The sequence below is a fragment of the Morone saxatilis genome, unplaced genomic scaffold (genome assembly GCF_004916995.1).
Source record: "Morone saxatilis isolate NCDOM2014 unplaced genomic scaffold, NCSU_SB_2.0 Contig23, whole genome shotgun sequence".
NCBI classification, from domain to species: domain Eukaryota; kingdom Metazoa; phylum Chordata; class Actinopteri; family Moronidae; genus Morone; species Morone saxatilis.
Window position 1 is genome coordinate 20,538,219 of NW_023339796.1, and position 13,205 is coordinate 20,551,423.

Consider the following 13,205-nt stretch of genomic DNA (forward strand, 5'->3'; position numbering starts at 1 on the left):
TCGCTAGCCTCTCGCACTAACCCAATCAAGACAGACACTCGTCCATGGTCTCAGCCCGTAATACTGCACTCCTCTCATTTTTGCATTTACCGTATCTTTGGTTTACGCAATGATTCAAGTATTCAATACACAAGTAATACCATAAATGGATACGCTCACGCTCCGGCTCTAGCTAAACAGTACTGCACAGCCTTGCTTCCCATTGTGGTCTCAGATGGAGATCACTGAAACACTTACATTTTCTCCTGACTACTGGCTTGTCACTTCACTTCGTACTATCTTTTGTACGGAAATTCGATATATTCTACTGCGCCGTTGCGTGAAAAAATATGTTACGCCGCAAATACATACCCACTCTCTCCCACGCACGTGCCGGGCACGTGACCTGCTACTCACCAGCCGCCCCTCCGGGACCTGCATCTGCCCAACCATATACGACTGTACATTGTTGTATACTCTTCAAAAAAGATGACGATATACAGCCAGCGCCTTTCGCAGTAACAGGCAGTTCGAGTAGTGTGTGCCTGAACCTTTCTTTATCTCGCACATTTCACTACTCTTGCTACTTTCAATTTCTAACACCGGCACCTCCCCCCGCTCCCACCTCGCGGCAGAGTATCGAATCTCCACAGCGTTCCGCTCCGACATCCGGCCACAACACAGATCTGTCTTCACACCATTACGACAACATTTTCATATAACTTTGGCCAGAAAATCACTTCTAATGCCCCATGGCAAGGGCATTGTCTTCCTGTATACTGCAAACGCCATTGCTCGTTGTCTTAAAGATGTAATCCCATCACTACTCCCTTGTTCTCACGTTTCTTTACCTTCAGGCAATCTCTCTTTAGCTCTGTCCCATCTTGACGGCAATCTGAGAGGGCTGCAGTCTGGCTATGACTTGAAGTGACACAGCTCCAAGGTGGTACACTACGCGCTGTCAATCAGCTGTGAGAACAAAATGACCAAACCTGTAAGGATTTTGACTTATTGCTATTGGTCCGCGTACGCGCCCTCGGCCTGACTCGATTTTCACTTTGCCAAACCCGCTGCAACCTCAAACACCCTGCTCCCCGTACCTCCTCGCATCTCCAGATGTGCCAGAGTGAACCAGTCTCCTGAGTGCCGTCGCTAGTCCAAACGCTTTTTAAGGCCCTTCAAGTTCTCCCCTGATCATGGTTCTCCACCAAGTGCCTGAACCTTACTCCAGACTGGATGGAGCGCAGAGTGGGACAAGCTGGAACACACACACAACCACAGCACACATAACCACTATACTCATGATATTAAGAATACGATGATACAACTAAGATCGCTGCAGCTTTGAGAAAGTGCATGTTAAACTAAATTTTGTAAAAAAAAAACAAACACCTTTCTCTCCACCTTGTTCATGCCTCTTCTGCTCATCGAATTGATTTGTGACCGGCCGCAGCCTCCCATCTCGGTGCTGCAGCGTGCGTCTGCATCCCCCGTGAATCCCTGCAACCTTCGATGCTTTTTCTGTTAGTGCTTTCAAGACCTCGGAGGCATGTACCGCGTGCTAACCTCGACCGGACACTTTCCGCCGTCATCGGGACCAGGTAACACTGACCACATTCATCACAATGTTTGAGGAAGTTCACGAGTTATCAGCGCCGCAACCTCTCGACTGGGCGGCGGGGCCCATACCTCACCCGCCTACGCCGCGTTTGCGCGCCTTTTAGTATGTTCACTTTTCCGGGTCACACCTATCATTCTAACTCTTCCTCAGCGACACGCCAGTGCAAGAAGCGACATATCTGCGGGATCCACGCGCACGCTTGGACTCCGGCCACTCACGCCTCTCGATGACGCTCGTGACGGCACTCTCCTCCAAATCCCAGCCCGCTGGCGTCGAACGCTCGCTCTCAGCACCAAAGTTCGGGTGCTCGCACCTGTCCTAGCCTACATACGCACCACACACGGATACCGTACCTCGTCAACCAATCACAACACAACGGCTTCCTCTCACCGCACATTATCACAAGCGGATTACACCTCAAGAAGATCAGAAGATGTTTAAAGTGAAAAAGGATGAAGAGAAACAACAAAGACACCCTCTAACTGGCGATCTCCACATACCTACTAACATTATATCACAAGTGGAGGTTATGTAAATAAGATTAAAAGACCTAAAAAAGCACAAGCTGACCACGCGGCACACACAACCTCCCAATACAATCTGCTCACGCGCCACCGCTGGGGCCACACATCAAACCAACGCGCACCACACACAACGCACACTCATCTCCTCTCACCACCGTTGTCCTTGGGGAGATGAGTCTTACGCAACCAGTCATTGATGACCGCCTGTTTCTGGTTCAAAAAGAAAATACAAAATCACTGCTAAAACCGCTGAATGTGTTCTGCCCTGCTCTCTTCCGGTGGCTGAAGGCGCCTGGCTCTACAGGCGCGCACTGCTGCCTCGACTGCTCGCAAATGGACGCGCGCAAGTCAACCAGCCACCCTGCACACTCCGCACACACAAAAAGTCAACATTGTGGGCGAAAAAGCGGCCGGGCACCGCAAGTCTACGCACCTCCTAATCTCGCTATCCGAGCTTATCACTTCCGACCCAGAAGCCCTTTCACATTACCTCCTCCTTATCCATCTGTCCACACAACTCATTGACTGAACCAAGGCAGCTTTACGGTCAGCATCCTTCCGAGCCACATCACACTTCCTGACACTGATGCCCCACCCCTCGCACTTCACCCTCACTCACGAACCTCATACACCCTCCGATCCTCTCTCTCTGATCTCTCTGGCCTTCAACCTAGTGAACCCCACACACAACCCCCACCTAGTTCCACAGGAGTGTTTAACTCATCTCAGCTCTAATATGATCTCCTCATCAAACAACAGACATTAGAGAGACAGATTTTCGGATACTTCGATATAGTAGGCTACTTCTCCTTTGTCCCCTTGATATAAGAGACACATGAAATACGACAACACGATCACTTTTTGTCCCCACAGGGGCACCAGAGAATCAACATTAAATGAACGCTCTTCTGTAAGGACATGGGTCACCAAACTTTACTTCAAGACACGAGACACTTTTGGCCAACAAAGAAAACTAAATGGTTGTGGCTGTCCCGCAGGAAACACTGAAGTCTCTTTCCTACCCTGAGAAAGTACTTGAATACCTTTTTGAAATTCATCTAAAACTGGGTTCAAATAACAAGTAAAACTCCAAAACAGATCTGCTGTTTGCCTGTGAGTGGAACTCGATCCTCTCCAAATGCGACTAAGCATGTTACGTTATATGGAAACCCCTTCATTCGTCCATGCTCGCTTTGAAAGTTGTCCAAGAATAGCTCCAAGCGCATATAAATATAGCCAGCAGCAGCAAAGAACAACATACTGAATAACACACTGTAACATGGAGGCCAGCTGTCACTCAGCATGTTGTGTTGGTGTGTTGAAGTTCAACCTCACGCCAACCACTTGCCTGGATCCTCTTCAGTCGCCTTTCCCGTTCACGCTCTGGACATCTTAAGCCTGGACTCGTACACCAGGCACACACTTGATCCCATCCCGACCGGGCTTTGCCGACAGGGCTACACATGAAACCAATGTTAATAAAGCGACGTGGACGAACGAACCACAGGCTGAAGAGCTATATCTTGGTGGTGTGTGTGTGCTGTGTGTGTGATGGTGTGTGTGTGTGTGTGTCGGTGTGTGGTGTGTAGAGAGAGAGTGTGAGAGTGTGAGAGTGTGTGTGTGTGTGTGTGTTTGCTGACTTTTTCCTCAGTGCCCAGTAGCATTTCCCAGGATTCATAGCATCCTTTGTCCTGTCTGTAGAGTCGGAGGGCTCGGACGTATGCCTGGTTCTCGTAGGATGAATCACACCAAGGATCTGCAGGAAGTGCAACCTCATTTTCATGCTCATTAAGTACACATTTGATAAGATTATAGTCCCAAGTCAACAATTTAACTAAACTTTAATTTAAAAAAAAGTTGTTTTATTGTAGGGCTATTGTATGAGAAACAGGCAGTTTACGTAGTTTCTGTTCCTATTTTTTTTTTTTTTTTAATTCATTGTATAATGGTCAACAAATACTATGAAAAGACCCAAACGAACAATAAATGGATCTATTAACAAGTATTGACCCTTCCTAAGTCCCACCTCTTTTTGCTCTGTGCTCCAATAACAGTTTAGCAAGCCTTTCCTGTGCTTGGATATGCTCGTCAATGTTGAAAAGACAACCACATTTTGAAGATGGTTGAAAAAATAAAAGGGACATATATAGTCACATCTTAAATTAGCTAGCTAATGTCAGCAAAATGCTAGCTAACTACCTAGCTAAACTAAATCAATTGTTAGCTAGCTAGATACATCTGAAAGCAAATGTTAGCGAAACATTAGTTAACTAGCTAGGTAATTTACATCAACTGTTAGTGAGCTAGTTAGTTAGATAGCTAGTTTGCATTACATACATATGCTAACTTAAGATGGTATTATATAACTATAGGTCGCTTTTATCTTTTACCATCTTCAAAATGTAGTTTTCTTTCCAGCACAGATAAGCACATAGCGTATCTAAGTACAGGAAAAGAGAAAGTTGACCAAGGTTAGCTCAACTGTTATTGGAGCACAGAGCAAAAAGGGGCGGGACTTAGGGAAGGTAATTTGTGTGTATATCAAAGCCTGATATATCTTCTTCTTCCGTGCCATTGAGTTCCACTGTTAAAACTATGAAAAAGACGTGAGTGAGCCACACTGAATGTGGATTAATCCGCCACTGAAAATAGTCTGTTTTAGGAAATTACTGAGCCCCTACTTCAAAATAGGACTATACCTAGCAGCCTGAGGGTTAGATTTAGGGTTGATCAGGGACCTTGGTCGCATGATGGTCGCATGTCATTCTCAACCTCTCTCTACCCTTATTTCCTATCGTCTCTCTAATGTTGGCTATGTAATAAAAGCTTAAAATGAACCAAAAATAATTATGTAAAGAAGAAATTTCTGATTTTTAAGATTTATAGCTTAAGTAGGAACCAATGGACAGGGTAGGGGAGTCAGAAAGTATTGAGAGATACATTTGTTGGTGTTGGTCTTGAATCCTCTATTGACGAAAGAAAAGGTCTATTGACAGTTAAAGTCACGCCTGCTGTCCGGGTTTGTTATCTTTTTTTATCTTTGCACTACTGTTACTTTTCATATCGTGCATTAATGCTGTCACTGCTATGATTTCTACCATTCAGTCTTTCCAGTTATTATTCCTAGTGTTACTGTGTGTAGTGGTGTAAGGTTTTAACATTCATTCTTAGATTATTGTTTCTTTTGTGGCACAGTTCCCCATAAGACTTGCGGGCATTCATTTCTAACTTAATTGATGGAGGACATTTGAGGAACAGAAAGCTCCATGAATGCTGAATATACTTCCCTTTATTGTCAACACCATCAGCGTGACTAATGTTGGTGTAGCTAAAAACTGACTGGCAGGCAGCATGAAATCATTTCCTCTCCACTATCACTGACACATGATGTGATGTGCTCCGGTGGTTAAAGTGTTAGGACACAGGATAACCATTTAAGGCAGAAAACTGTCATTAAATTGACTATTAACAAAGATCTCAACACAGACACACTTTTTTTTTTTTTTTTTTATTTAAGTACAGCAAAATGACCTGGCTCTCCCAATCATATCATTTGCACTTCAAAGGTCCAGTGTGTAAACAATTAGGATGATCTATTGGCCGAATGGATTATAATATTTATAGTTCTGTTTATTAGTGTATAATCACCTAAAGATAAGAATAGCGTTTTTGTTGAGCAAGCCCTTTCTGAACCTCGGACAACTTTCTTCTGCTGTAATTAGATATGCTATGTGCTAGGCTAATCTCTGTTGATAAGAACCACATTTTGAAGATGGTTAAAAGATAAAAGGGACATATATATAGTCACATCTCAAATTAGCTTATGTTAGCAAAACACCATCTAACTAGCCAGCTAATCTACATTTATCGTTAGCTAGCTTATTACATCTGATAGTTAATGTTAGCAAAACGCTAGCTAATTAGTAATATCTAAGTACAGGAAAGGAGAAAGTTGACCGATGTTTCAGAAGGGGTGTGGCTTAGGAAGGCTCAGTTGCTTATTTACACATCCAGCAGACATGGAGAAACATTAGCATGCATTTGCAGTCATATGTCAGGCTACCTTGCTAAGTCTTAGTCAGATATTCACCTACAACTATTCCCAACCGGAGAGAGGGATTATATAACAGCAAAATGCTCCACTATGTTCACCAGCTTGTTGCTTGGGAATAATTCTCTGTGGATTCATCACTTTAAGCGACTTCTTTTACATTTGACCAATTAGTCTCAAATATATTGCTGGGTGCAGCATTAGGAAATTGCAGAAACTCTAACCGGGATGAGAAAAAGAGAAGTGGAATTTTTTGTGTTTTTTACTTTAACCCTAACCCTATTTTTATTAAAAAAATAATAAAACAGAAAGGCCAGCCTACACTGAATTAAAATTACAATAAAGTAATACAAGTAAAGTTAGATTGTTCTTTTAAAAAAAGAGTAACGTATTACTTTGGGATTAACAGTCAACGGTCTCTGCTGGCCAGCTGTATGTTGTTTCCTGTTACTGCTGAGGATATCTTGGTCTCTGCACAGATATGACATGCTTTGTTTTCGCAACCGTAAGTAAAGGGGTTGTTTCTGGTTTGTATCCTAGCTAACCACACAGGAAGCCACCAGCATTAATATTTGTATATGTTGCTAGGGCAATTGCCATCAGTTGAGTGACATTTTTAAAAAGAGGCAACCGGCGAGAGCAGTCTGCTACAGCAGGTGCCAATTTTTTTACACCTTCATCTGACATCAAAGAAACATAAAAGTGTTGATGCCTATTTCAATTATTATGGCTCAATATGTATGGGGCCATTTTTTAAAAGCATACAATTCAAGTCATGGAGTATTGTACATCAATCAATTTCAAATACCTTGACTTCACCTACAGAAATTAAAAGATCAGAATTTCCAAGGAAATTTCCTTGCCATGTGGCCACTTTCTCATGGTGGTACTGTTGGTCTCTGTAAATAATTTTATAAGTAAGTAAAGAGTACACTCTAGACCTGCTCTATTTGAAAAGTGTCCTGAGATAACTTTTGTTAGGAATTGGTGCTATACAAATAAAATTGAATTGAAGGATGAAATTTTGGGAAATAGACTTATTTGTTTTCTTTCCAAATGTACAATGGCAGTATTTGGCTTGACCGTTCTGGGCTTCTGTAGAAAAATGGCGGTTCAGCATGGCGGACTCCGTAGAAGAGGACCTGATCCTTTTGTAGATAAAAACAGCTCATTCTAAGGTAACGAAAGTACACTAATTTCTTTCTTTATTTTCAGGTAATTATACACTAATGAAAACATAGCTATTAATATTATATTCAATTACTGCCAATAAATCCTCCTAAATGTTACACACTGGACCTTAAGTAGCAAACTTTCTGGACAGAGCCTAGCTTGCTGTTTTTCTCTGCTTCCAGTCTTTATGCTAAACTATGCTAAACACATCCTGACTCCAGCTTCGCACTTAAAGCAAGTCAATGTAACTTCTGCTGAGAAGTGGCTACTGTGGCCACAAGTGGTGATAACAAGAAAATAGCACATTGAATTTTTAAAAGTTAATCATTTCACAACCTGACCAAAAGCGAGCAGAAACCACAAACAAGAAACAGTGTTTGAGTGCTTGTGTTTTACCAAGGTTGCAGTGTCTAATACAGGTCTTGAGGACAGAAAGAAAGTGATCTCGTTCTTCTTCCTTTTGGAACAGGAAAAAGGTGTAGCCTCTGTAAGGCAGGTGCAGATACACAGTGAACACATCTGGAGACGATACCACCGAAGAAGAGTCCTCCTTCACTTCTAAGCACACACAAGACACACAAAGCCGACAGTGTTACAGATTTGGGCATGACTTCACTTTCTCTGAACCGTCAATTAGTTTATTTTCAACATAATAAAAGCAGCTGAGGTTCAGGTTAACCAGTAATAGCAACTGTTGACTCTTGTTAGAGCCTCCCAAACAACCCAGGAAACTAAAACTACTTTAAAGAAAATAAACCCACAATGACAATGGGAAACATCTCTCATATCAGTCACATCCACCCTTTAGGGCTTTAGGTGGTTATGAAACTGACGTTATGTTCACACCTTCAGACACTTCATAACACTTCCTGAAATTAAAAAGAAAGAAAGAAAGAAAGAAAACAAAGTAAAGGAATTTTGAGATGATGAAACTGCAAAGTTTACCCACATGTCCTCTGCACAACTAAGAAACACAGTTCTTCGACTTGACCTGAACCTGACTGGCACCAACAGAATCTTGGGTTTCGGGTACAGTTCTGCATGGGCCTAAAACCCTAAAGACCTATGTCTTTAAGATCCAAACCCCAAAAGGGTAGAACCCTATTGAGCTTGTACTGGTTCATTGTTATTGTTTGTCGTCTTCTGACGTGGCTCAAATTGCTGTGAGCTGGAATGACCTACAAACGTGAAACCAGGCCCAATAACTGAAAATAAACCAAAATCTGTTTTATATTGATTGTTGCAAGTGGATGGCCTATCACACATTTACTCTTAACTCAAGATGCCTTTGAGTAATCCTGATTAAACTCTCTGGAGACATTGTGCACCACCTCCTGAACTGAATTTCATTCACATCCGATGAAGGGGGGACAAATGGTGGAATGTTGTAATATTTGAAATGATGCATACATAACAATGAAACAAGTGTGTGATGCAAATTTCTGCTTGTGGTAATATTTTTCTAATGTCATTTAATAAGAAAATGTTCTCCTTCCCTCTCTGGTTTTGCCAATTGTCAGCGTCAGAGAAAGAAGTTAAATTCACAAAATCACAAACATTGAAACTCTCAATCACTGATGACCACATAAAATGGCTGGGTGTTAACACAGTAAATGAAGCTATTGTTAAATACTGTAAGTATATTGTTATATACTATAGGAAATAATGAATGTTACCATTGAGGATTCCAGTGCAGGTTTGCTCCAGGTGAGCTCTGGACTCCTGCTCTGTGGTAAACACCCTGCCCCCTTCTGTCTGGAGGACCAGCTTAGCTGCACATCCACGACTGAAAGTCTACAGGTGGAAACACAGACAGCAATGTCTGGCGCTATACATGTCATTCAGATTCTGAATGTAATGTTTTGTTTGTGAGAGTGTGTATGTGCAAGTGTTACCTCCACATTTTCATATATCTCCACTTTGTAGTCTCGTTTTAGGACCGTATATCTCTCTTTGCATTTCTTCCCCTGCTCGTCCCAGCAGAAGAACTTTACAGACCCTTGGTACAGCACTTCATCCAGGGCATACTGAGGCTTCACACACACACACACACACACACACACAGATTCAACTTTATTGTTTTAAAAATGTTCCAGATTTTCCAGGTGCAGCAGCATGAATGTTTAGTTCATGTTTAGTGAGTAAACCAGTGTTGATTGATTGACAGATTGACATGTGAAGTTCCTACCCCATGTGTGAGCAGTAGGCCCCTCCCCTCTTTCTTAGGCTCCACCTCTTGGTGTAAATGTCTGAAGTAGGCTGCCAAATACTGCTGACGGTAAAACACACCGAAGCTCTTGAGCGTACTCTCAACAAGTCCTGGATACACACACACACACACACACACAAACACAAACATGTGCACATAAAAAACAATGCCATAATCTATTTATTTCTGTTTAAAAAAAATAATTTATTTCCAAACTGATTTATTTATTGCACAAAGCCATTGGTTCAATACATAGCAAGGTGGTAGATTTTGTTTTAACAGATAAAATGTGTATATTACAGCTGCACAAATTAAATTATGTTAACAATGAGTAATGTGAAACTGAACACCTACTGATGAACCTACATAGAATTATCACCATACTTTGCAGTTCCCCTCAGTTCTACAGAGCATTTTAACTTCTTTCAGCTCATTGTTTTGATTTTATGGCCTATTACTTTACTGTTTTTTTTACTCTCATCGCTATCTTCTACTTTGTTTCTCGTTTTCAGCAAAAAAGTTCAGATAAACCTACTTCACTATCTGCTGAGCACCAAATGACAGACGGACAAATTTAGCAACTAGCTGGTGAACATAGTGGAGCATTTAGCAGCTAAAGAGCTAGGTATTTTTCTGAAGGAGTTGATGGAAACCAACCTAGAGCAAAAAAGAGAGTTGATACTGAATTCCTGAGGTGGACACAAGCATGACTCCAAATGAATGATTATGTTTCTTCATGTAAGCTGTGTAAATAGGTAACCGTTTGCTAACATGTTAGCTATAACAACAGCTTTATGTAAGGGATAATGCCTGACGAGGTGTCCATTACCACTCCTCTATTCTGGTCTCTATGTTGTCAATTTATTCCTCATTATGGACACCTTGGAGGGCATTATCTTGCCTTTACCATGGATCCTTATTTTATATTTTCATGTGTTTCCCGGGTGACACTTGAGGGTTTGACTACTACCTGGAAGAAGCAGCCTGAAGTAGGGAGTTGAATTTAGCAAAATGGCAAAGCTGCTCTTGGTCTGCAAGACAAAAATTGGGGCTCAAACACTCCACTTTAATGCTACTTAGTGGATGGTTTAATCATCCTTGTGGAGGAGAAATGTTGAATCCAATAAACCCATCCACTGATACAACATATACTGTATATGGAGGCTTTAAGTTTGCCATTAAGGTATAATGGATTGAAACAGGCGACCATCCCACTTCTGCTGCTCTGCTCTGAGTTGAGGAGTGAGTATGGGGTACAGTTGGTGAGAGACAGGAGGCAAGGCAGAGAGGAAGATAGCAATTACCGCTCTCTCACAGACACACACACACACACACACAGACACTTACAGAATTAACTCCCTGAACTCCACAGAACAAAATACTCAAGAATGAATTATTCAATTATGACAAGCTATGTGTAAAATAAATACACATACATACACACCCACAAGTTTATGAGTGTGACGCATGTGTCTTCCTTTTTGTCAAAAGTTTCCAAATTTGTTTCCAAATCTCATAATCTGTAGTTACACTGATGCATATACATTTAAATACATATTTGAAGATCAATTTTGGAACCTACATTATAATTTTGTGATTTGGGATAGCAAAATTCATACTTATTAACACCTTTAAAGTGGTCTCTGTCTGCGGATTTGTAAGAAGAGATTAATATACTCTCTGAGCTGGAGGATGTATATCATTAGTAATCTGTTGTTTATCATTTGTTTATGCTGTATGACCATTATCACACATTGTTTGGGTCACTCTGTGGCCTGACTTTCATCTTACACACTGAGACACACACACACACACACAGATAGGACAGATCAGACAACCCATAATAATGTAATAGCTGCAAATGGCTGTAATTACATTCTAGTTGGCGGTGGAGATTAGTGACAGGATGTGACAGAACTGATAACACGTATAGGAATGCACACATTGTAATCAACTCATGTAAGCTCATCATTTTTGTTTCATTTGTTATTTTTGTTTTCATGTCAAAGTTAATTTTAAGTTAGAATTTTCATTTGTAAAATTATCAGCAAATTTTTTATTACACTTTTCAAACAACAGTAATGCTAAGTGTTCTGGTGGCCTGGCAGTTAAGGCTGGTGCCATATAACCACAACGTCCCCGCTTTAATTCCGGGGACCTTTGTTGCATGTTACACCCCTCCCCATGTTTCCGGTCTAGTTCTTTGCTGAAAGTGATCTAATAAAGGTCAATATAAATAGTTATGTTATGCCCTCCTCATGCATGTACAAACACCTTCCAGTGCAATGTGGCCCAACACAACGCCACCACCAACTACAGACTGTGAAATGACCATAGATTTGAATAAGTTCCTCTCTGACACATTAGATAATTATATTACACTACACTTTGTAAAAGTCAACATGGCAGATCATAAATAATATGGCATTTGAGGACAGAAATTGGTTGTAACTTGACACTTAGCTCTAAAGCAGATGCACAGTAACTACTGATGCTGCTGCTATAACCACAAGTGTCACTATCACTCACTCCCCTACAGCGTCTGTTAATTCTCCTTTACAATATTTCTCTCTTTCTTCCTCTCTGTTCATCCACTTTACTTTAATGCTGTGTAAGATAGCTGGGCCATCAAATTCCATATGAACCATTTTAAACCATTAAGAAGTGTCTAAAGCTGCAGACTGCATCAAAGAATACTGGAAAAAAACAGCAAAGAAGTAGTGATTTCTTATTTTTACCTTTGATGTTGCTGATTTTGGCCTCATCCAACAAGCCAGAGGAAGATGCTCCCATGATGTCTGTATTCCCCTTCTACTCAGGTGTCAAAAAAGTGTAATTCAGTTACTTCAATGTGTGTACACAGTGTACACAGGAAACCTGTACGTAATAAATGTCAACTAAATGAGCTGCTCTGATGTGTCAAGAGGTTTCTGCTCAGCTCATTTCCTCTGTTCTCTGTGAGTCAGTGTGGTGAGCTGGGCGGGATCTGTTAGAACATGAGGTGAAATCTGTCACAGAAGCAGTCTCACCAGATACACAACTGTCACTACCTCCACTGTAAGGCCATCTGCTGGTAAACATTGAAACAGGACAATATTTTGGATATATGGAACAATAACTTAGTCTTAAGTATGTTTTTCCCTAGTTTAAAAAAAGTGATTCAGGTTACTTTTTGTTGTTGTTGTTGTTAGAAAATGCAGGTAAAACAAGAAACAAGAAAAAATCTGTACTATGTTACTATAACTTGTTGAACTGACCGGACTCAGAGCTTTGGGTGATCACATGCTGATGTTCCATCCTAACAGCAGTTTAGGCCTGTGACATCATCTGTCTAATTGATGCATCTGGGCAATCAGCTGACACACCCCTTTAACTGTTGTTTTTACCTCCACCTGCTCCTGGTGATGATTTGTGATGATGAAAACCAAAAACTTGACATTAAAAATATACCTCTGTCTCTTCCAGACCAAGACTACACCTTTATTTTCCACCAGAGGTGTTCGTGTTATTTTTGTCTTTAACAGGGCAGTTATTGGAGCAGAGCTGACATTTACACTGATCAGCCATAACACTGTGAGCACTGACTGATGCACTGATTATCTGGTTATCATACCACCTGTCAGTGGGTGGGGTATATTAGGCAGCAAG